The sequence below is a fragment of the Equus przewalskii genome, chromosome 8 (genome assembly GCF_037783145.1).
Source record: "Equus przewalskii isolate Varuska chromosome 8, EquPr2, whole genome shotgun sequence".
Classification (NCBI taxonomy): Eukaryota; Metazoa; Chordata; class Mammalia; order Perissodactyla; family Equidae; genus Equus; species Equus przewalskii.
Window position 1 is genome coordinate 26,078,147 of NC_091838.1, and position 23,402 is coordinate 26,101,548.

General features: G+C 38.2%; 1 protein-coding gene and 1 long non-coding RNA gene across 4 annotated transcripts in view; one reads left to right on the top strand and one right to left on the bottom strand.

Annotated features, from left to right (window-relative positions):
- FAM110B (family with sequence similarity 110 member B) overlaps positions 1 to 625 on the bottom strand; it is a 152,823-nt gene extending 152,198 nt beyond the window's left edge. Inside the window, exon 1 of one of the 2 annotated variants that reach the window (XM_070630550.1) lies at positions 149 to 625. The gene's annotated coding sequence lies outside the window, so the exon portion shown is untranslated. The remainder of the gene's footprint in view (positions 1 to 148) is intronic. The other variant, XM_070630556.1, reaches the window with a different exon arrangement.
- Positions 2 to 22,864, top strand: LOC139085053 (uncharacterized). Of its 2 annotated transcripts, XR_011543051.1 has the most exons (3): positions 2 to 236; positions 19,397 to 19,539; positions 20,006 to 22,864. It is a non-coding gene; the product is annotated as an uncharacterized lncRNA (long non-coding RNA). The 2 variants fall into 2 exon arrangements; XR_011543052.1 differs by lacking the exon at positions 2 to 236 and having other exon boundaries at positions 20,003 to 20,219.
- The last annotated feature ends 538 nt before the right edge of the window (positions 22,865 to 23,402 follow it).

A 23,402-nucleotide genomic window follows, 5' to 3' on the forward strand; every position in this document is an offset into this window, starting at 1 on the left:
CGCAGGCAGCCCTTCCCCCTCCCCATCTCCAGCCCCTCCCCTCACTCCCACCTCCAAACCCCTCCCCCTCACTCGCACCTCCAAACCCCTCCACCCACTCCCACCCCTACCCCCGAAAGCCCTCCGGCACCCCCACCCGCATTCTCACCGGGGCGAAGAATCCGCTGGATCGCAACTGCTAGGAAACCCGGGACCAGATCACGCAGCGCTGGAGACCTAGAGCCTCTTTCTTGAAGGTGATAACCCCACCTCGTAGTCAACCCATCCCGGTGATCTTGATGCCAGACAGCATATTCTGCTGACTAACTTTCGTATACTCAGATGGGCCATCTTATTATTTGTAGACTTAATTTGTGAAGGCATTTTTAAGATTCAAAAAAAAAAAGAGCAAAGAGTGAAGAATATAGAAAAAACCTCAAGCACAATGTACTGCCTCTGCAGCATGGGCCAGGTCATTTTTCAAAATTAAGTAAACGTTTTTGGGGTGCTTCTTTACTCATCTCATGATGTATGAGTTGGTAATGCTTTTTGTTTATTTGCTTAATAATTAGATTGGTTTTTGGAAGATTTGGTTGTTTTAGGAAGACTAAACACATCCGGTTTATTTTTTGCTACTGGGAATTCTAAAAGATGAAGCCCATCTTCATCAAAATGATTGAATTTGAATGAGATACAAATTCACAGCATAATTACATCTTTAAATATTTCTCCTGACTGTTGTTTCATTCTAGTTCCGAAATTATCAAATAAATAAAACTGAGACTTCCATAATAAATTTTTGGTTATTTACAAGAGAACCATTTTAAGAAAGTGACATGATGCTGGGTTTTAAGTGGAACTTTCCTTTGGCATACTACTGCATTCCATGTGATCACAGATTATGTTGTGGTCTCCATTAACTCCAAAAGTCATGTAACAGTAGAATGAAGTTATTTTTCATCATTCCCGTAGCAAATGGAACCAACTTCTCTTGCTCCAAAGTAGGCAATTTTTTTTTCTTAAATTTTTATTGTAACTTCTTTTGTCCCAACCTCTTCCTTTGGGGAATTGCTCCCTTGCCATTGCAGGGGCATGTGACTCAGGCCTGCCAGTTAGAGTATGTCATCTCCTGGGCACAGAAGGGGTGGGTGGGGAACACACATGGTGTAATCACGGAAAGGGGGTTCCTTTTTCGGACCTGATAGGGCAGTGTCTGAGACCATGCCATGTAAGCCTGCAGCAGCTGGAGTTAGCCTACTAGAGAATAAAGCCAAAGCAGGAGAAAGCCAACTGAGCAATTCAGACAGAAAGAGTCCGCGTGACATTAATGAGTCCCTCCAGAGAGCCATCTCTGAAACCACTTGAAACCCCTGGACTTCTGAAGAAATGCACCAATGAATTGTCTTTCTAGCTTATTCTATTTTGAGTTAGGTTTCTTTCCAAAATACTTATAAAGCCATAAAAGATTCCCATATGATCTGTGCTCTAAAAATCAAGACCATAACCAATGAGTCCTAACTTCTTTATCACCTAAATTACTTCATAATAAAGTATGGGCCGAGGAGGTCACTTAGCAGGAAGACCTAACTTTTAATAGAACTGAGATTCTCATTTAGGGTGTTAGTATTGCCCAGTGTAATTTAATATTTTCATATTGCCCTCCTCAAAACAAAAAATTAATAAAAGATGTGGTTAGAAAACCAGAGAGAAAACAATAACACATCTAAATCAGAAATCCCAGTAAATTTTTTGTCTCATCAATTTTTTCTAATATAACATAATCTCCAGCATTTGCTGATATAGGACATTTCCTCTTTTCTGGACTGAAAATTTTAGGGCCTACTACAGAGTTTCTGGGACTGTTGAAATTGGTCTGTTGTGCTGGAATTTTACTGTGTTGCATATTGTTCAGGAGAAGTGGGCCATTGGCCTATGCTTGGAATTCTTTTGTTTCACAGAGATTTTTGTCTCTAAAAGTATGTAACAGTATTTGACTAGTACCCTAAGAAGCATCCATACACTAATCAGTACGTTGCTTAACCATTACTCACAGGTCTGTGACTGTAGGAGTGTTGGTAGTGAGAGAGTGAGCCAGATGGATGTGAAGGCGTTGCTCTGAGCCTCTGATTGCAGGAACAATTTCTTATAGGAAAATACGATACCAGTTCAGAGTTTTCATTAGTCTTTCTTCAGATGGGAATGTACCTCACTGTGTCAACAACTAGTGAAATTTCATGTATAAAAGCCCATGAGCCAAATAACAATATATCGTCAATAGATATGAGCCCCAGGAAAGGACGGTACAAGGAGGTATGCTTGTATATGACAGGGTAGCCTAGGAGGAAAAGTAAAGAAAAATTAGTTTTGGAATCCAGGCCTATCTCTGAGTGACACTTGTTCAAATGATTGGCTATGACTCCCCAGGAAAAATTTCAGTCAAATTTCCAGTTTCCCCACATCCATGTGCTGGATCCGTGTGACATCTGTGCCATTTCCTTACCCAAGAGTGGTACAGCAATCTCTCAATTAACCTGAGCTCAGACAACCCCTTCTGTCTGGAACCCACCATGGGAACATGGTGTACATCAGTAATTTTCAAAACATGAAACAAAATCGCCTGGAGTGGTCCTAACAATGTCGTGTCTCCAGGTTGAGGGGAGGAGGGCAAGGCATGTGTATTTTTTAAATGTTCCCCCAAGAGATTGTGACCATCAGCCAGGGTTAAGGTAAATAAGGTCTCTGAATCTGTGCTCTTAATTCCACAGAAAAAGACGTGAGAAACCCTCCGGTCAGACTCCATTGACTTAGAATTGTATGTAAAATTAAAGTTATCGATTGAACAAGCTCGATTTGTTTTTTCCCTTGAACAGCCTTTGGTTCTTCCCAGGTTATAGAAAAAGCAGTGAGGAATGCTACTTAGAGTGGGGTGGATTTGCTAAAAGCAATCGCACTGAAAAGGGACAGCTCACAGCAAGGCTGAGATAAGAGAATCACCAACTAGAAAAACATTGTCAGTTACTAGAGAAGAGCCTCCTGCAGCAGAGGCAGCAGCCTCTGGAGGTTCTCTCTTATGGCATACTTCACAGTTTATTACACGTTCGTGCTGATGATCAGAGGAATCAAAACAACTGAATTACGTTCATGAATTTTGACCTACAGCATTTAATACTAGTAAGAGCCATTGTTTACTGGATACTTGGTCTGTGTTAGGCAATTTACATGCCTCGTTTTTAGTCATCACAATGGCTCTAAACCTAAATATTATGACCCCCATTTTATGAACAAGAAGCTGAGGCCAGGAAAGGCGAGTAGCACATACAAGGTCACAGAGATGGTAATTAGGGGATTTAAAGGCAGACCCCAAAGACTATGCATCTTTTACTCTAAACCCAACTTGCCTATAAGTCATATGAATCATCTATCCGATAAGATAGCCCCTAGCTACGTGTGGCTATTGACATTTAGATGAATTAAAATTAAATTGGATGAAGACTTCAGTTTCTCAGTCACACTAGCCACTTTTCAAGTGCACAATAGCCACATGTAGCTAATGGCTACCCTGTGAGACAGTGCAGGTACAAAAGATTTCCATTATCATCACAGAAATTTCTATTAGGTAGCACTGATGCTTCACATATTTGCCTATCATCAGTGAGGGCAGTGTTCTCTGTGATTGAGTTTTTCCAGTAAATTACTCCAACTCCTTTAAGTTAACTGTTTTGATGGAATTCTTTCTGAAACATTTATATGCCTGTGTCTTAGTCCGTTTAGGTTGCTGTAGCAAAAATACCATAGGCTGAGTGGCTTATAAACAGTAGAAATTTATTTTCTCACAGTTCTGGAGGCTGAGAAGTCCAAAATCAAAATGTCGGCAGACTCAGTGTCTGGTGAGAGCCCGCTTCCCGGTTCATGGATGGACATTTGTTTACTGTGTCATCACATGACAGAAGGGGAGGGGAGCAGGGAGCTCTCTGCCACCTCTTCTGTAAAAACACTAATAGCATTCATGAGGGCTCCACCATCGTGAACTACCCACCTCCAAATGCCCCACCTACTAATAACTTAGCGGAGCTAAGAGTTCAACGTGTAAGTTTTGGGGTACACAAACATTCAGACCATAGCAGCCTGCCTTAATCAGCAAAGCACATGAACTAAATGCCTCTTTAAGGCATTCAGGGCAAGGTGCCCACCTCAGTGGACCCTAATGGCATTCTATGGAGCCTCTGCTTCTCTCCTCCTCTGGCATCTCTGTTCTCCACCTTCACTTCTGGATTCTCTCAGACCGCTTGCTTTTGGCCACATCATGGTGCTCGCTGATGTTCGGCCCACAGCCTGTGCCTATTTCTGTCCATGCACTCTTCCTATGGGGTTTTTCCTGGTTCTACATCTCTAACTACCACTGATTTGTCAGTGACTTCAGAATTTTGACCTGTCACTTCTGCCTCGTTTTCTGATCTTCAGCGCACTTTCTTTTCTCTAGCTCTCTGCTTGACTAGTGCTGCTCAAGGTGCTGCCTGCAGCCAGCAGTGGTTTCTGAATTGTTTGTTACTGCCCTCAGACAAGACGAGTTTAGAAAGTGGGAGCCTGTGTTTGGAAACTTTTATAGCATTTTGACATCCCTGGGACATTATATGGTATTGTATAGTATGTATGTAAATAACAGACTGCAATGGATTGGAAATTAAAAACAAACAAACAAAAAAGCATACGGTGTATCTAACTCCACTCAGCTATCTCCTAGGCCCCTAATGCCCATTACCACCACCTGTCATTAACTGACGTGATTACTATCCCCCCATGCATCATCAGTCATGCTCCAGGCAGGAAACAGGGAATTGAATACAGGGAACTACTTACAAAAGTGTTGGAGAAGCTGAAAGGACAAACAAGGGAAGGTGAGTCAACCTAGATTTTAGCAGGCACAGGAAACTCTACCATAAAGAGCACAGGTGAAGGAGAAGATGGTGTCATTGGCACCCAGGAGGTGGAGCCGGTGAAGGGAACTGATCAATTACAAAGAAGAATGCAAACTGCCCCCCAGGCCAAGACCATGGAGGGCACACAGAAGCTGTCTGTTCACTTGAACTGAACTGAACTGAATTGATTCTCTTATTCTGTTATTGACACCAAGCACATAAAAAATTTCCTGAGGAACTCTAGATTGCCAAATATTGCATATAACAAGTTAATTATGCAGAGGGAATTGAAACTGTTCTGGTCCTTTTCAGCTATAAAACTGATCTATGCTTCAGAGCTGAGAGGCTGTGTCTGCTTCTATGAAATACATACATGAGCTCTTATTTTTATTTCACACAGAACTTTCACTTACTTCCAGATTTTCAACTATTTCGAAAGGATTAAGCTGTCAAAATTTGCTTGCATAGTATGTGGGATATGAGGTTAATATATACGCTGTCTGTGTTCTCATAGACAGTGTGAAATAATGTACCAAGTAGGTGGAGCATTTTTAAACTATTTGTGGCAAGGTGAACTTAGAACGTTAAGCTACTTACTTAATAGAAATATATAATCCATCTATTTTGTGCAGAGCTCACTAATTATCATTTTCCCTGGAATCAAAAACCAGAGGTGGCATGAATAACTGAAATCTCTAATTTCATTCAAACCTCTTCCTGATCAAATATTAAACCAGTTCATTAGTAGCCAGAAAAATGAACTAATTTGAACTCCTCTCCTCCTTTCTACCATTATGTAGTAGAGATGCTAATGAGCAAAATAGGTAATAAGCAGGAGAGAACAAGGAGAAAAGGACCAGTAAGGGAATAGTAGGTCTCTGAGCCACAGATGGTAGATGCGTAATAACCGTTTTCCTCTATTTAACTCACGTTTAAAGTAGGTACACAGAGTCATGAGTCTTAGGGTTCAACGTGTTTTTTTCCTGAACTCTTTTTAAAGCGTATGTGATGGTTTCTACATGTTTGCAAAAGATATATTCAGAATTTCATGTAGGCATTCTATTTTTCAGTCACCTGGTATTAATCTAAAGGATGAGCAATGGTATTTCTGACATCTGTAGAAATCACCTGCAAATTATTGGGAAATTGTAACAAATGTCACAATGCTTTTGGTATAGATGTGAATTTTAGCTCATTCACCCACACATTCCTCCCTCACTCATTCTGTCACCAAATCTCTCATTTTCAGTGTTTTCACTCATCCATCTATTCACATCTTACCTGCACTTAGTACAATGGCTTTCCCAGTTCAGTGTATAATCACACCACCAGTCAAACGTATTCTTCATTACCTCGTCCATGATTGTTCTTCCATTCCTCAAATTGGTAAAAATCAATCTTTTGAGCAGTAGTTCAACGACTGTAACTTGTTTTTTTTGAATCATCACAGTAAGTCTGGTTCACATCCGTCACCATACATAGTTACAAATTTTTTTTTCCTGTGGTGAGAACTGTTTTTCCTCTCTTAGCAACTTTCAAATATGCAGTACAGTATTATTAATCATAGTCACCATGCTGTACATTACATCCCCAGGACTTATTTATTTCATAACTAGAAATTTGTACCTTTTGACCCCATTCACTCATTTTGCTACTTGCCCCCCCCCCCCCCGCCCCTCTACCTCTGGCAACCACCAGTCTGTTCTCTGCATGCAAGAGCTTGGTTTTCTTTTGTTGTTTAGATTCCACATATAAGTGAGATCATATGGTATTTGTCTTTCTCTATCTGACTTATTTCACTTAGCATAATACCCTTTAGGTCCATCCATGTTGTGCAAATGGCAAGATTTCATTCTTTTTTACTGCTGAATAATATTCCCTCATATATGTATACCACATTTTCTTTATCCTTCACCCATGGATGTACACTTAGGTTGTTTCCATATCTTGGCTATTGTAAATAATGCTGCAGTGAACTTGGGGGTGTATATATCTCTTCGAGACAGTGTTTTCATTTTCTTTGGATAAATACCCAGAAGTGAAATTGCTGGATTGTAAGGTAGTTGTATTTTTAATTTTTTGAGGAGCTCGAACTCATTTTATTTACTCACAAATTATACGTATCCTTAATTTTCTGCTAGTTTGGCCACCGGCAGCCAAGACTTCTAAGTAGATATCCTTTTAGAACATCAACATTTGAAATTCCTAGTCAGTTTGTCATAGAAGAGGGATGAGGTAGAGGAACAGAAGGAGGCAGGTTAGGAAAAGACAGAATGGGGTGAGAGAGAGTGTCTCTACTCCCCAGCTCACCAGGCCACCAAATCCAAAAAGCTTTGTCTTAACTCTGCTGGAGAATGTACAGGAAGACTGAAACATGGTATGTTGAAATCTTCTGGGTAAAAACATCAGCAGATGTTGCCATTTTGGTGTTTTTGATAGAACAGAAGTATGGATACACACGCACATTCAGCATAAGGTACAAAAATGTCAGTGTGTAATTATGGCGTTTATCAACCTGCACGCCTTCCTCTGACAGCCTCTACTTCTTATTTAGTTAGTTGGAAGTTTTATGCAAAGTAGCAGGTAGAAAATTTAAATACTAGCACAATTTTCTTCTAATCATAAATTATAATAACCTTTATCAATTTTGGATTGGCTGGGTTCCCAAACTCTTCATAAACGTCTTAATCATGCCTCTCTCAGAGGGTCTTTCAATGTTACATTTGATTAGATCGCATATCTCTCAGAACTCAAAGCTCACTATGAACTGATACATTGTCCTGCTCAGTTAATGGTATTTGGGTGGCTCCTCATTAATCTCCCTAGGTGGTAAGCTGTATGAGAAGGAGGGATGTAGCTAACCCCTTTTGAAATTTCCCACACTACTTAGCAAAATTTCATCAGATGTTGAGGTAAATTCATGCTGTGATAGTGGCATAATTTCATAATTATTATGTCATTTTGTGTTCATTGACTTCCCATCCCTGGGAACTGGTATAAAGTCTCTAAACTGTAGCATTTCCTGCACGACAGAGTGCTGAGCACTGAGAATGCAGTCACCCTGGAGAAGCCCCTAAGATGCGTGCAGCTCCCGGCAGCCACCGGGGCATCTTTCCCACCTGGCAATACACGTCAGAATCCAGGAGAGAATGAGACTGGGGGACTGCAGGAAGATCTAACTCTTTCCTGGATTTGAAAAGATGCATAAAGCCATTCTTTGAGAATATGAATAGTAAAAGTGTTTTTGTTAATCTTCTCTGAATAAGGTGTTATTTTTCTCTAAACGCAAATGCTATATCTGAGAAAATAGAGATGTGATGATAGTTCTCGTATCAAACAAGATATGAATCACCGGGGTGGGGGGCCGCTGTGGAGGTGGTGGGGGAACCACAGGAGAAGGGGCTTTTCAGGATACTGGAAGTCTGGAGGCAGAGATGTCCTTTGGGTGTGCCTCACACCTCACTCTACTTTCTCCCCTAGGAGTGTGTGGCCTTGTTAATATTTTCTCCCAACCTCCTGATTTTATTGAGATATAATTGACATATGACATTGTATAAATTTAAGGTGTACAACATAATTATTTAATATATTTATGTTGTGAAATGATTGTCACACTACGTTTAGTTAACATCCATCACTTCACATAGTTACAAAATTTTTTCTTGTGATGAGGACTTAAGATCTACTCTCTTAGATCTTGTCACAAAAGGCAGGATTTCCCTCTTTTTTATGAATGAATAATATTCATGTATATGTAAACTTTTAATTTTTCCAAGAACTTCCATATTGTTTTCCATAGTGGCTGTACCAATTGACATCTCTACCAACGGTGCACAAAGGTTCTGTCTTGTCCATATCCTCACCAGCACCTGAGATGATAAGTCTTTTTAATGATAGCCATTCTAATAGCTGTGAAGCGGTATCTCATTGTGTTTGATTTGTATGTTCCTGATGATTAGTGATGCTGCGCACCTTTTCATGTACCTGTTGGCCGTTTGAATTTCTTTTTTTGGGGGGAAGAATATTTATTGAAGTCCTTTCCCATTTTTTAATTGGATTATTTGCTGTTAAGTTGTATGAGTTCCTTATATATTTTGGATTTTTACTCCTTGTCAGATATGTAGTTTGCAAATTTTTTTTTCCCATTCCACAGGTTGCCTTTTTATTTTTTTAATTGTTTCTTCTGCTGTGCAGAAGCGTTTTAGTTTGATGTAGTCCCACTTGTGTATTTTGCTTTTGTTGTTTGTGTTTCAGGCATCATATCCAAAAAATCATTGCCAAGGCCAACATCAAGGAAATTTTTCCCTATGTTTTCTTCTAGGAGTTTTATGGTTTCAGGTCTTGCATTTAAGTCTTTAATCCGTTTTAAGTTATTTTTTGTGAGTGGTAGAAGATAAGGGTCTAGTTTCATTCCTTTGCATGTGAGTAAGAATTTTCCTACCACCATTTATTGAAGAGGCTGTCTTTTCTCCAGTGAGCATCCTAAAATTCACTTGGAGCCACAAAAGACTCCAAATAATTCTGACCCCAAAGCAATTCTGAGAAAGAAGAACAAAGCTGGAGACATCACACTTCCTGTTTTCAAACTATATTACAAAGCTATGGTAATCAAAACAATATGGTACTGGCTTAAAAACAGACACATAGACCAGTGAAACAGAATTGAGAACCCAGAAATAAACCCATGCATATACGCTCAACTAATATTTGACAACGGAGCCAAGAATGTTCACCTGAGAAAAGACAGTCTCTTTAATAACATTTTCTTAAATCATATTTTTATTTCTTCCAGAGTGGAGATGTGAACCCCAAGTATAACAGAGCACGGGCAGAAACATCACTGAGCTTGTAAAATCCTGAGAGATGCTTTCCTGTATGACACGGGTATCTGTGGCTTCATCTAGGTGGTTATATACACAGCATATATTTTATATTCTTGGTTAATTAAATTGGCCTAATTAAAGTGGGAATGAACCTAATATGCCTACTTTTTTCCCATCAGTCTACAGCCCACCAGATGAGTTGCATTTTCCATACAGCTTTATAAATTCAGAAAGGTTATCTTCTATAACTACATACAATCTACTCCTTGACTTGGATTTAGCAGAGTAAAATATTACTGTAATAAATATTATGTATGTTTTCCTGTGCCTCAACTTCTAAAAACGATTTAAGTTAGACAGCATTTTTTTCTTTGATATGTTAGGTAACAAAATTTGAATTTGAGTATCTTTCATGTCTAAAAGACACTGTTATATAACTGAGAAATAGCCCAGAATGTATACTTAATATGAAAACTCATAATCTGCTATTACTTTAGCATAAAATAATTTGAACTTTCCTGGATCATAGTTTTTTTGGAGAATGAAATGTCACTACAAAATCTTTTCCTATTTTGAGACATAAGACTCATATAAGCAATACACATTTTGAATGCTTATGGTATATTTGTAAACAGTTTAGACTATGAAAAGTACTTAATTTTATACATTCATTTTTTCTTTTTCCCAGCTTTATTGAGATATTGTTGACATATAACACATGTAAGTTTAAGTAGTAATTTTAGATGCTAGTCCATATCACCTTTTGTGCTTTATCCCTTAATTCTGTCTTATTTATATGTATCTTAGATAATTTACTTTTTACTGTTGCACCTTATTTTTCTTCTCTACTAAATGACTGGTAAGTATCATTGTGCATTTTAACATCATCCGTCATAACAGATTGACTAGACATCCCTAAGAATTTCAAAACTACTTAACTAAGGAGTGGCACTAAAGTTTAAATTGTTATAATATCCTTCTCTGTACCCTCTGGTCTCTGCCGGGCTGCCACACAAAACCACGCAGCCTCCCTTGCCCAACTCTACGGGCCATGCTGCAGATGGTGCCCCCTGGGCGAGTGCACACTCCAACCCTGGTGCCAGAAAATTTTATTTTGTGAATTTTTCTGGCTTTTCTCTAGACAGACTTTGATTTCCTCTCTGGTACAATAGACCCAATGTTATAAATGTAAATGTACTGTAAATCATTTTGCGAAATGTTTTGTGACTTATTGACAATAGTAAATAACCGTATTGTTCATAAGCTTCTATGTGTATGCTAGCATCTCGCTATCCGCCTATTTCTGTATATGTACATGTATTAATAATTTCATTGAGAAAGCCTTTGCTGTTCTTAATGATAAAATATTTCAGACATGGAAAAATCTATTTAAATGCAGGAGTTTACTGTATTTTAAAAGGCATTTTAACAAACCATTGCATGAGGAATAGATTGGTACGTGTAGGTTGCAATCTTCTGCCCTAATTGTAACACTAAAATAAAGCAATTAAGTAATTTGTAGAGAAGTATTCTGTCAATAATTGTGTTCTGTCATAATGAGAGATTTTCCAGTGATCCAGTCACTAAATTGTATATTGTCCGTTTGTGCTATGATGCAGAAGGGCTGAGGGAAGTCATAAGCAAATTATAAGAGGTGATTTTTAGCCATGAGTAATTTTCAATTTCTTTAAGTAACAGAACATACCTATGAAAAAATTGAACAGATGAACGAGGTCAAATAAATATAATGCAAGGTCATTTTCGATTAAGTGCCTAACAGATCCTGAATAGAGAAATCTGGTGGAGGATGATTATGGAAGTTTTGAGGAAATTAAGTTTTAATGGGACTTTATATAATAGGGAGATTAAAAAGAGGAGGGAGGGATTTTCCTGATAGAGAAATTACAATTGTAAATAAAATAAGGCATAAATTAGAAAAAAAAAGATAACTGCTCTAAAGAATCTATGGTAGGCAAAGATTTTAAAAAGCAAGATAATTTCAGAAATGTCAAGAATAAGAGTCATCAGTGAATGGCAAATAGCATGCCAGCCATTTGGATGGTTGCTTCTAAACAGTGTTTCAAAAGATTCTATGTGGTCATAACAGTCATTGGTCATTTACCTCTGACTTTAATATAGAATATTGTTGTTGAATATTTTTGACCTCTGTTGATAGTCATGATTAAATGGTCAAGTAAGACTTTTAAATGTACAAATAAAGACAGGATTAGTTGAAGCATACAGTAATATGAATCATAATTATACAATTTAATATTCAACAAATTTTTGTATAAAAATAGATATTTTAAAATTATACATGGAAACAACTATAAGATTTTCAAGTAAGAAAAAGTTTTAGTCTGTTTTTTCCCCCCTGAGGAAGATTGGCCCTGAGCTAACATCTGTTGCCAATCTTCCTCTTTTTTCTTTTCTCCCCAAAGCCCCATTACATAGTTGTATAGCCTAATTGTAGGTCCTTCTAGTTCTTCTATGTGGGAGTAACCTCAGCATGGCTTGATGAGCGGTGTATAGGTCTGCACCCAGGATCTGAACCTCTGAACCTTGGGCTGATGAACCACTATGCCACCTGGCCAGTCTCTAGTCCATTATTTTTTAAATCATCTTAATGTTATATTCAGATGAGAATGTCTGAATCAGAATACTACAGATATAGCAAAATAATATTAAGTTCCCAAGAATTCTCATGATTCCAAAGAAAAATAAAGCAATAGATCTTTAAGACCTTCTGAATCCTCAAGACCAAATACAAAAAGAAGTGGGATTTTTTATTAGTGAAATGATGAAGCTATTGTAAGTGGCAAGCTAAATCAAATATTTTGATGATTTCTGGGAACTATTTTTTTCAACAATATTTTATATTGAAGAAAGTAATATGTGGAGCATAAATTCTGGATGCACTGTACACATTAATTTCCCTCTCCCCCCAATAATAGTAGAGAAATTATGCTATCTGCAGTAGGAAAGTTGTAAATTTCCTGTTGTAAGCAAATCTGGTGTAGTAATAACTCGGAATTCTTCCATTCTGTCTTTCCTGATGGACAGATCTGCCTTATTCCATATACTCCCATGAATAAATAACTTCAATAAACCTAAAGGCATTTTTCCACATTTGTGGAGTTGGAACTTTTTTAGTAGAGGTAAGGATCAAGCAGAAACACACTTTTTAAAAAGAGCTTTTATAGATTAAAAAAAAATGCTCCTTTAAGCAAATAGAAATTAATTATTCAGAAGATTTCAGCATACTGTGTGTTTATCACAAAATATTTGCAAGGAAGAATAAACCATCTAAGTTACACGATACTGTAACTACACCCCATACAATGGAGGACTTACTGTATTTTTCCACACGTTGAGGTAAACCACATAATGTACAAGTAGTGGAATAACTCAAGCCACAAATATGCCTGCATATTTCCAGCTTCTGTTCCTTCTAATTTACTTGGATTTCTTTCCTCTGCAATGATAAGAAAAGCTTCAAAACTCTTAAAAGAGAATCTGAGAATAATATTTTATACGTAAGAAAAATTCCAGGTATCTGTAAGTTTAGTTGGATTGCAGCAATAGTTGGAAGTATCTTTGGTGCTTCACCAAATGAGAGGCAAAGGCTTCCAGTCATTGACAACAATGTGACCAATCAACGATTAAAGAATCTAAAACATTTATATGCTGAAGATAATGTTTGTATGAGTGTATGCAAATAGACTCATAGAATTCACAAAGCAAGATGAGACCTTAGCAGTTATGTACTCAACAAGCTGAAAGCATGAATTACGTGTATTGTCATTTTCGCAATAGCAAATCAGAATTAGGAAGAAGACAGTAGAGGAAAATGCAGAAAGAATGGGCATAACATAAAAAGAGTTCCCTCATTCATTGATTTATTTATTAATTCACTCATTCATTCAGCCAGCATACATTGCAAAGTTTCTCTGTGTATGGTGATACAATAGCAAACAAACACGCAAGATTCTTGTGCTAATGGAGCTACTGTTTTCTCATGGCAGGAGAGCAAAAGTAGTCAAATAATGATAGATGTGTAAGATAATCTCAGATGAGGATGAATTTGTTTGTTTTAAACAGGATGGTGCTATGGAAAGCAGATGACTATGGAAGTGTGGAGTTAAGTTAGATCACCTGGTCAGAAAGGTCGCACTGGGGAGATGGCATTTGAGCTACCTAAGGAAGCAGAAGGAACCAGCCATGCACAGATGAGGGAAAAGTGCACTCCAGGCAGAGGGCATAGCTATGGCAAACGTCCTAAGGCAGGAATGAGCTAGGTGTGTTCGAGAAAAAAGATGAGTCTAACCGGAGTTTAGTGAGCAAGCAGGGGCAGGAGAAGGTGAGGCTGGAGAAGAGGCATGGCCATGGTGAGGAATTTACATTGTATTCTGCATGTGATGAGAAACCCTGGAAAGTGTATAATCTGCTTTATGTGACTACAAGATCAGGAGCTGAGATGTCACAAATGGGAGAAGAGAGAGAACAATGGAAGCTGGGAAGTCAGTTTGGAAATTTCACGTGGTCTAGGGAAGCAAATGGAGGTGGCTTGTACCAAGGTAGCAATAAGGAAGACAGAAGAACTTTTAATGAATTTGGGTTGTCTTTTTGGAGTAGAGCCAATGGGATTGAAGTTGGATTGCATATTTAGGTGGAGTGATATAGAATGAGGAAAAATGATAACCCTTAATGATACAGACTGACAATAGAAAATGTAATGTAATGCAGGCTAAGGAAATGCTGAAAGGAAAATACTCTTAGCCTCCGATCTTAGACAATATCTAGTCCAATCTCATACCCAAAGTGGGCAGATGGTCAGGCAGCTTTCGCTTAAACATTCTAAGGATGAGAGCACCTTTGGAAACTGCTGTTTCGTTAATGAGGGCCCACCTCGTTCAGCTGAGCACAAGCTGACTATGAGATAGTTTTGAGACCTTTTGTTTCAGAAAATCAATATGATACTGGAAAGGTATATTTGAAAAAAATGTTAATTTCTTACTTTCTGTGTTTAGTTTTTATCATCACATTTTAAAGATAGCAAAGATGCTTTTTAAGGGAATTGGAAATGGGTCATTGGAGAACTGAGAGGAGAGAATACTCTTAAAGTTTATGTGAGTTTGGGTGGTGGGGCAGACCACAGGCTGATCCGTTGTTCTGAATTTCTGTAAAGGTCTAAGTATGCAAAAATGACATCAGTTAGAAATGAAAATATTCTCTTTTGCTATCAGGAAGAACTTAGTGGACTTGAGAAGCAAAATATGTCAAAATTCTTTTGAGTCTTGTAGCTGTAGAAGACTAAGTTAGAAGACTATTAGTTCTAGGTAATTAAGACCATCTATTAAAAGCAGAGGGCCATATGGTTCTCTAATGTTAAAACAGGGTTATATGTCTGCTAAGTGAATTGAAACTCTCCCAGTTGCCCAGATGTGATTGATTACAGACCAAAGTGTAACAGAAATGCTATTGATCCCATTTTGGGGTCAGCAAAGACTTTAATCTAGTTAACAGAAAAGAACAGAGGAAGAGAGATTTTGTCACATAGATGTGAAAATTTCAAAATTTGTAGATGATTTTCCTAGTAAAAAATCATGATCCTGCCTTTTAGTAACTGGTAATCTATTGGATAAAAAAATGCATAAAGAAAACAACATTTCAACAATTTTATTCAAGATTATCTTGAAAAATAAGAACAAAGTTGGAGGAATTTTATTACTAAATACCAAGACTTGTTATAAAGCTACAGTAATTAACACTTAAAATAAGATTAATAAAATGGACTACATTAAAATTAAGAAGTTCTGTTCATCAAAGGGAACACCACAGAGTAGGAGAAGACATTTGCAAAAATATGACTGACAAAAGGCTCCTACGCAAAATATGTAAAGAGCTCACAGACAAAGAAAAATGAGCAAAAGACTTGAACAGGATTCACAAAAGAGGATATCCAAATGACCAGTGAGCATAGAAAACCATGTGTTCAGCCTTATTAATAATCACAGAAATGCAAATTAAAACCACAATAAATTACCACCACACAACTGCCAGAATGGGTAAAATTAAAAACAAAAAACTGACAGGTTGTGGAATAACTGGAACTCTGATTCATAGCTGGTAGGAGTGGAAGTTTGTACAAGCACTGTGTCAATGTCTGTCAAAGTAAACCATACCCATACTCTAAGACCCAGCAGTTCTACTTCTAGATATATGGCCAAAAGAAATGCATGCATATGTAAACCAGAAGACATGCACAAGAATGTTCAGAGGAGCACTATTTGCAAGACCCAAACCCTGGCAAAAACCAATGTCCTTCAACAGCAGGATGGATAAATCATTGATAGTATATTCATACAATGGAATACTATATTGCATGAAAACGAGTTAGCTACTGTGATATGCAACCACAAGGATGAAACTCACAAACACATCATTAAATAGAAGAAGCCAGATATGAAAGAATGTGTACCATGATTCCACTCATATAATGTTTTTAAAAAGGCAAAACTAATCTATGGCTTTAGAAGTCAGGATGGAAAAAGTTGCTTTGGGGGCACAGGGTGGTGTTAGTAATTGGGTGGCAGCACAAGGGGTGCTTAAGAAGTGCCAGTAATTTGATGTTTTTTTAATGGATGGTGGCTACATGGGGATTCATTTTGTGCTAATTCAACAAGTTTACATTCAAGATTTGTTTATTAAATTATACTTTAAATATATATAAACATGTCAACTTTCTGAGACAATTTTACATAAAGTATTAAAGAAAAAATCGGTGGAGTTGAATTAAGAATTGCGGTTGCTAGCCTGAAGCTATTTGGTCAGATGAAATGAAGCAAAGCTACTGGCAAGAATCAAGGTTGGAATCCAGCAATTTCTCCCTCACTTCCTGCCAACCAAAACAGAAAACAAGAGTCTGCCCCATTCAGAGAACAGACAATGGCCTTTCTATTTGTTCTCCCCACTTTCACCAATGGCTCTTTTTCTAGCTTGGAGATGCAAACTCCCTGAAAAGAAGGAGGAAGGAAGTGGAATATGGGGCTTGCAGGGCACACTCTGAGTCTAAGTGGAGTCTAGATGTGAAGAGTCCAGATAACAGTGTATACCGGGCCTTGGATTTGTGAATGCCATCAAAGAATCTTGTCAGGGACATATGCACTAGGCAAAGGGAAACACCTGCCATATTCCGATTGAGCTTCATAAAATAAAAACCTGTTAGACTTCGATAAATACAGTAAAGGCAATGATGTAGTGTGATACTGTAACTTGCCGTCAGGTAGGAGGATGGTTCTGTTTAAGATGAGATGCTCAAGGAAGCCATTACAAAAAAGGTGATCTTTGAGCTGAGCTCTAAATGACACAATGGAGCCAGCCAAGTGAGTGAAACATTGCTGGCAAGGAAATAACTAGTGCAGAGGCCGTAATGCAAGAATTAACTCAGTGTGTTTGAAGAACAGAAAGAAAAGTAATGTAGGTTTATTCTCTCTCTGTTTTAATCTGTTCATTATACCTAATAGTCTAACTTGCAAACATTTTTTGCTTCCTGTTTGAATCCTAATTTGCTATGAAACATACTTTTTCTCTGAGCTTGATGTCATCCGTGTCTTTAATAAAACTGTATTCTATTTCTCACTAAAGCTATTACTAATATTTTGAATAGGACCTAATCGAGAAAAACTCAAAGAGAGAATCAATTCAAAAATCTTATTTCAGGACAACATCCTTTAATTATCAGTTTCAGGGAGGGGTCCACAAATTTACATAACTACACCATTCTTCAAGTTACTGTTATTAATAATTGTAATAATGATAACTGCCATTTGTGAGCAACTAGGACAAGAGGGCATGGAATAGGATTTTGCATAGTTCTCTAAGCAAGCTTTAAAGTGTGTGCCTAAGAGGAACGTGGACCTGAGAGAGGTTAAATGAAGTAATTGCCTGAGGACTACAACTACGAAAAAGAACAGTTAGTACTCATTTATGTATGTGGGTCCCACTGTCTGCATTAGAATTTCCCAACGTTTGATGAACAATGTTATTTCTTCCCTAGGGGCTGATGTTCCCCAAGATTATCTTGTACTTGGCCATATTAACCACTAGTGGCTTCAGTCATTGTACATATTCTGATAATTCTTAAACTAGATCTCTATCACCAGGTCGCTCTTTACCTACAATGTGCCTTCTCTTCTTTTTTTTAATTATCTCTTAGTTATCTACATATTTTTCTAAGACTCTGTAAGTATTATCTCATCTTTGAAACTTCTCTTTTGCTCCCACTCCTGTAATACCCCTACGCTGCCCCTAGTCTAGTCTAGCTTGAGAGGAACTGACCACAACTTCTTTTAAGCTCACTGAGGAAGAACTTGTGTCCTCCTGTTTCCAGTCCCTTCCCCCTGTGTTCCATAGTCCACATCGCAATGAGAGAAACTTCTATGCGTACTGTAAATCTGATGACATCAGTCTTTTCCCATAAGCTTAAATCTTTTCAATGAGTCCCCACTATCTTGGGCAATAAGTCCAAACTGCCAAGCCTGGCACGCCGTAGATATGATGTAAAGGGATGTATGAATGAATGGTTTCTGAAATATCTGGGCAGGATTGGTCACTAGTTATTCCTCTTCAGGCTTCTGGCATCTTTCCCATTTTCCTTGATTTCTAAAAACTTAGATAGTAGAAGTTCTAAAATAGAATTTTCTTGGTCTTTCAGTAACTTGAAGGTAGAAACCTGGGCTGGGACTAGGGTGAGACAAGTGAGGTACCTAGTGCACAAATTTAAGGAGGCTCTCGCTCTCAGGATAGTGCAAATGCCAGCCATCGGGAGAAGGAAGAAGTGGAAACACCCAACAGAATGGGCAAAGAATGTGAATCGTTTGTGTTCCATGTTAATGCTTGCTAAAGGGTGATCTCAGCAGAGAAGGATTTTAATAATCAAGTGGAGAGCATGACCTGTTCTGTGGGTACCAGTCCACTTCATGCCCAGCCTCTCTTCTCATTGCCTAATGGGCACATGAACAAAATGGCTGTGGTGGCAGGGATGGAAGCTATGCGTGGGCTCAGCAGCACGGAATTCCCCTCGCAAAGGCCGACCTGATTACAGCCACTACTCAGTGCCCAACCTGTAGCAGAGACTAACACTGAGTACCAGCTATGGCACCATTCCCCAGAGTGATTAGCCAGTTGCCTGGTGGCAGGTTGATTACTCTGGCCTACTTCCATCATGGAAGGGGCAGTGCTTTGTTCTCACTTCGATAGACAATTAGTCTGAATATGGATTTGCCTTCCTTGCCCACAATGCCTCTGTCAAAACTACCATTCATGGATTTATAGAATGCCTTATCCACCATGGTGGTATTCCATATGTCATTGCTTCCAATCAGGTAACTCACTTCATAGCAAATACAGTGTGGCAGTGGGCCCAGGCTCATGGAATTCATAATCTTACCATGTTCTTCACCATGCTGAAGCAATTGGTAGAGTGGCCTTTTGAAGACTCATAGGATCAGTTAGGTGGCAGCAACCTTGGAGAGCTGGGAAAATTTCCTCCAGGATGCAGTATATACTCTAAATCAGGTGTTTCTCCCATACCCAGGAATGAGGGATTGGAAATGTCTTCCTCTAACTCTTATTAATCAATGCAAATACTTTGTGCCCTTGTTTCTGCAACTTTAGACTCTGCTTGTCTGGAGGTCTTAATTCCAAAGGGAGGAATGCTTACACCGTGGAAAACAGCAATAATTCCATTAAACTGGATGTTGAGACCATCACCTGGCCACTTTGGGATCCTCTAGCCGGTGAACCACGAGACAGAGAAGGTGATTACTATATTGGCTGGGATGATTGATCATGAACATTAAGGAACAATTGGGTTGCTACTCAACAGTCGGGGTAAGGAGCAGTATTTTTGGAATGTAGGAGATCCCCTGGGGCCCTTCTTAGTACTTTCATGTCCTGAGATTAAAGTCAATGGAAGCTACAAAAACCCAATTCAGGCAGGACTGCTAATGACCAGACCACTCAGGAATGAAGGTTTGGGTCGCCCAAGAGTCCCCAATCACCACCAGCTGGGGCACTTCCTGAAGGCAAAGGGAATTTTGAAAGGATAATGGAAGAATTTAGTTATAAATACCATCTATGACGTGACGATTTAGAGAACTAAATATTGTAATAGTTAAGAGCATTTATTCCTTACTTTGATATGAATATTTGTATTAACCAATATTTTGTTCTCTTCCCTCTTCCCAATATCCTCCTATCTAACGTAAAATGTGTTAACAGCAGTTTAATTTATATCTCATGTTTAAGTTACAAGCTATCAAATTAAGAGAATGCGAATCATCTGGAAGAAGAATGAACATCAACCTAAGACAAAAAGGGTCTTTGCTTCCATTTTTGGGGAAAGAGTTACTCTGCTTTTTTGTTGTATCCCTCATGTTTGGTGGAAATGTGACTTTGTTATTATTTCTATTTGAAAATTAAATATGGTTTAAAGAGATGTGCTTGAGTGACAAGTTGACAAGGAGTGAACTGGTATGGTTTTATAATGTGTCAACTTATCTAGGATAAACTGTTTCCCAGAATTCCCTTCCCTGTATATTTCCAGTTTAAGTAGGTCGCAAGAGAGATTTCCATGCAAGATTTGGGATGCAGAAGAAAAGAAGCAGCCACTTTGAATATTTGCTTGTGAGGTTGGGGCAGACATCTTTTATAGCTCACTCACGTTGTTGCTCATATGCCTGCTCATCTCATTGGCATGGGGCAACACCTAGGCCTGCAACTGCTTTACTTGCCCTTGAATTCTCCTTCAGCTCCTACTGCTGAACCAGGTGTATATTTATCTTCATGATTCAGGGTGTCAGCTTCTACTACAGGACATGCATTTCATCACAGTGACTGCAATGAGAACTGACTCACTGAAGGGGTCCAGTATGTCCTTGTGGGTTTCAGGCAGCTCATACTCATAAGTTCCAGTTTGTACTCACGGATTCCAGCTTGTCTTTGTTCTTCCTCACTTTACACCTACCTTCCATTCAGGATTACCTGCCCTGTGTTTTCAGGCTCCAGTGTTAAACACAAAGACAACAACCTTAGAGATTCCCACCATTGCATTAGATCAAATTCCTGTTAGAAATTCATATGCAGTCGTGTTCTGCATAATGATGTTTCGGTCAATGACGGACCACATATATGACTGTGGTCCCCTTAGATTAGTGCCATATAGCTCAGGTGTGTAGTAGGCTATACTGTCTAGGTTTGTGTCAGTATACTCTATGGTGTGCGCACAATGACAAAATTGCCTAACAATGCATTTCTTACTACATATCCCTGTCGTTAAGTGATGCATGACTGTCTATACAATGGCTCTGCTTCTCTGATTGAACTCTGATTGATACAGATACACTGAAATAGACCTAACAAAAGAGATTTAAGACTTTTACACTGTAAGCTACAAAACACGGCAGAGAGGAATTAATGACCAAAATAAATAAATGGAGTGATATATACCATGTTCGTGGATTGGAAGTCTCAGTATTGTAAAAATGTGTTTCCCCAAATTGGTCTATAGATCTGACACAATCCCAATGCTTATTCCATTTGTCTTTTTGTGTGCAAATTTTAAAGGTTGATTCTAAAGTATATATTAAAATGCAATAGACCTATGATAGATGAAACAATATTGAAAATGATGATCAATCTCTCATAAGTAGGGCTTACCCTACTTGACTTAAAGGCTTACTTTAGATTCATCAAAAAATTTTTGTATTAGTGAAAAGGTTAACATACAGCTCAAGGGAACAGAATACAGAGTGTGTCTGGGATGTAGGAGATTCATTGGGATACTTCTTATTACTCCTATGTTCTGTGAATAAACCCACACATATGTGTCAATTGATTTTTGGCAAAAGTGCCAATTTAAATTCAATGCGGAAAAGATAAGTCTTTTTAACGAATGGTGGTGGATCAACTGGATATTTACATGAAAAAAAAAGAAGAACCTCAACTCTACATCATAAACAAAAAGTAACTCAAACTGGATCATAGAGCTAAATAAAAAATCTAGAACTATAAAATTTCTAGGGAAAAACATGGGGAAAAAATCTTTGAGACCTTAGTTTAGGCAAAAACTTCTTAGATAGATCATCAAAAGTATGAAAGACAAAAAAAAAATTGATAAATTGAACTATATCAAAAATGAAAAGGTTTGCGATGGTTTTCAACACCAACAACCAATTCTCTGATTCTCCAGACACTAAACTGAGTGTTGAACAATTCAGTTCAATTCTCACACTAACTACTCAGAATTAGCACAGACCCTACAGCTTAAGTGCTCAGTCCCACAAGACTGTCCCCCACTTCAGATGCCAGCTGGAAGTCTCGGGCCTCCTAAACTTTTCACCATATGGCTATGAGTCAGGGCTTCCCACTACCCTCCTAAGGTTTGATAACTTGCTAGAGTGATTTATAGAACTCAGGAAAACGTTTTATTTACATTAGCCAGTTTCTTATAAAGGACACAAATGAACAGTCAGATTAAGAGGTGCATAAGGTGTGGCTGGAAGGATCTCAAGTGCAGGAGCTTCTGTCCCTGTGGCGGTGGGGTGTGCCAAGCTCCCAGCACATGGATGTATTTACCAATTGAAAAGCTTTCCATATTTCCTTGTTCGAGAGTTTTTATAGAACTCAATCTCCAGGTGATCCCTTCCTGTCAGGTAGATGGGCTGAAAGGTCCAATCCTCTTGGTCTTTCTGGGAAACAGCCCCATCCTGAGACTATCTAGGGGCCCTAACTCAAGTCACCTCATTAGCATAAACTCAGGTGGGATTGAAAGGAGCTTGTTATCAATAATAAAAGACACTCCTATCACTCAGGAAATTCCAAGGGTTTTAGGATCTCTGTGACACCAAATTTGTTTATTTTTTCATTTTACTTGAACAAGCCACAGACTGGGAGAAAATATTTACAACATGTATATTACACAGATAACTTGTAAGCAGGACACATAACTCTTACAACTAATAGCAATTCAATTAAACAATCTAATTAAACAGGATTTAAGTGTATACTCCAAATATGCACAATACACACATTAAAAGATGCTCAATGCGTTAATCATGAGGTAAGTGCAATTTAAAACAAAAATGAAATATCACTGCACACCCAAAAAAATAGCTAAACTTGAGCAGACTAATCTTAGAAAATGGCGAGGATGTGGAGCAACTTGAATGCTCATACACTGCTCATGGGAAAGCGAAATGGTGCAACCACTTTGGAAACAATTTGTAAGTTTCTTAAAAAGTTAAACATACACCAACCACATGAACCAGCCATTCAACTTTTATGTAATTACCCAAGAAAAACAAAAAATGTGTTCCCACAAAGGCTTGTGCACAAATATTCATAACAACTCTATTTCTAATAGCCTCAAATTGAAAACCCCCAAATATTTATCAACAGTTGAATGGATTAAAAAATTATGGTATATCCGTACAATGGAATACAACTCAGCAATAAAAGGGAACAACCTACTGATGTACACAATAACACTGATGATTCTCAAACACCTTATCTTGAGTAAAAGAATTCAGGCCAAAAAGAGCTTTCACAGCATGATTCTGTTTATACAAAATTCTAGAACATGCCAACTAATCTATAGTAACAGCAAGCAAGTCAGTGGTTG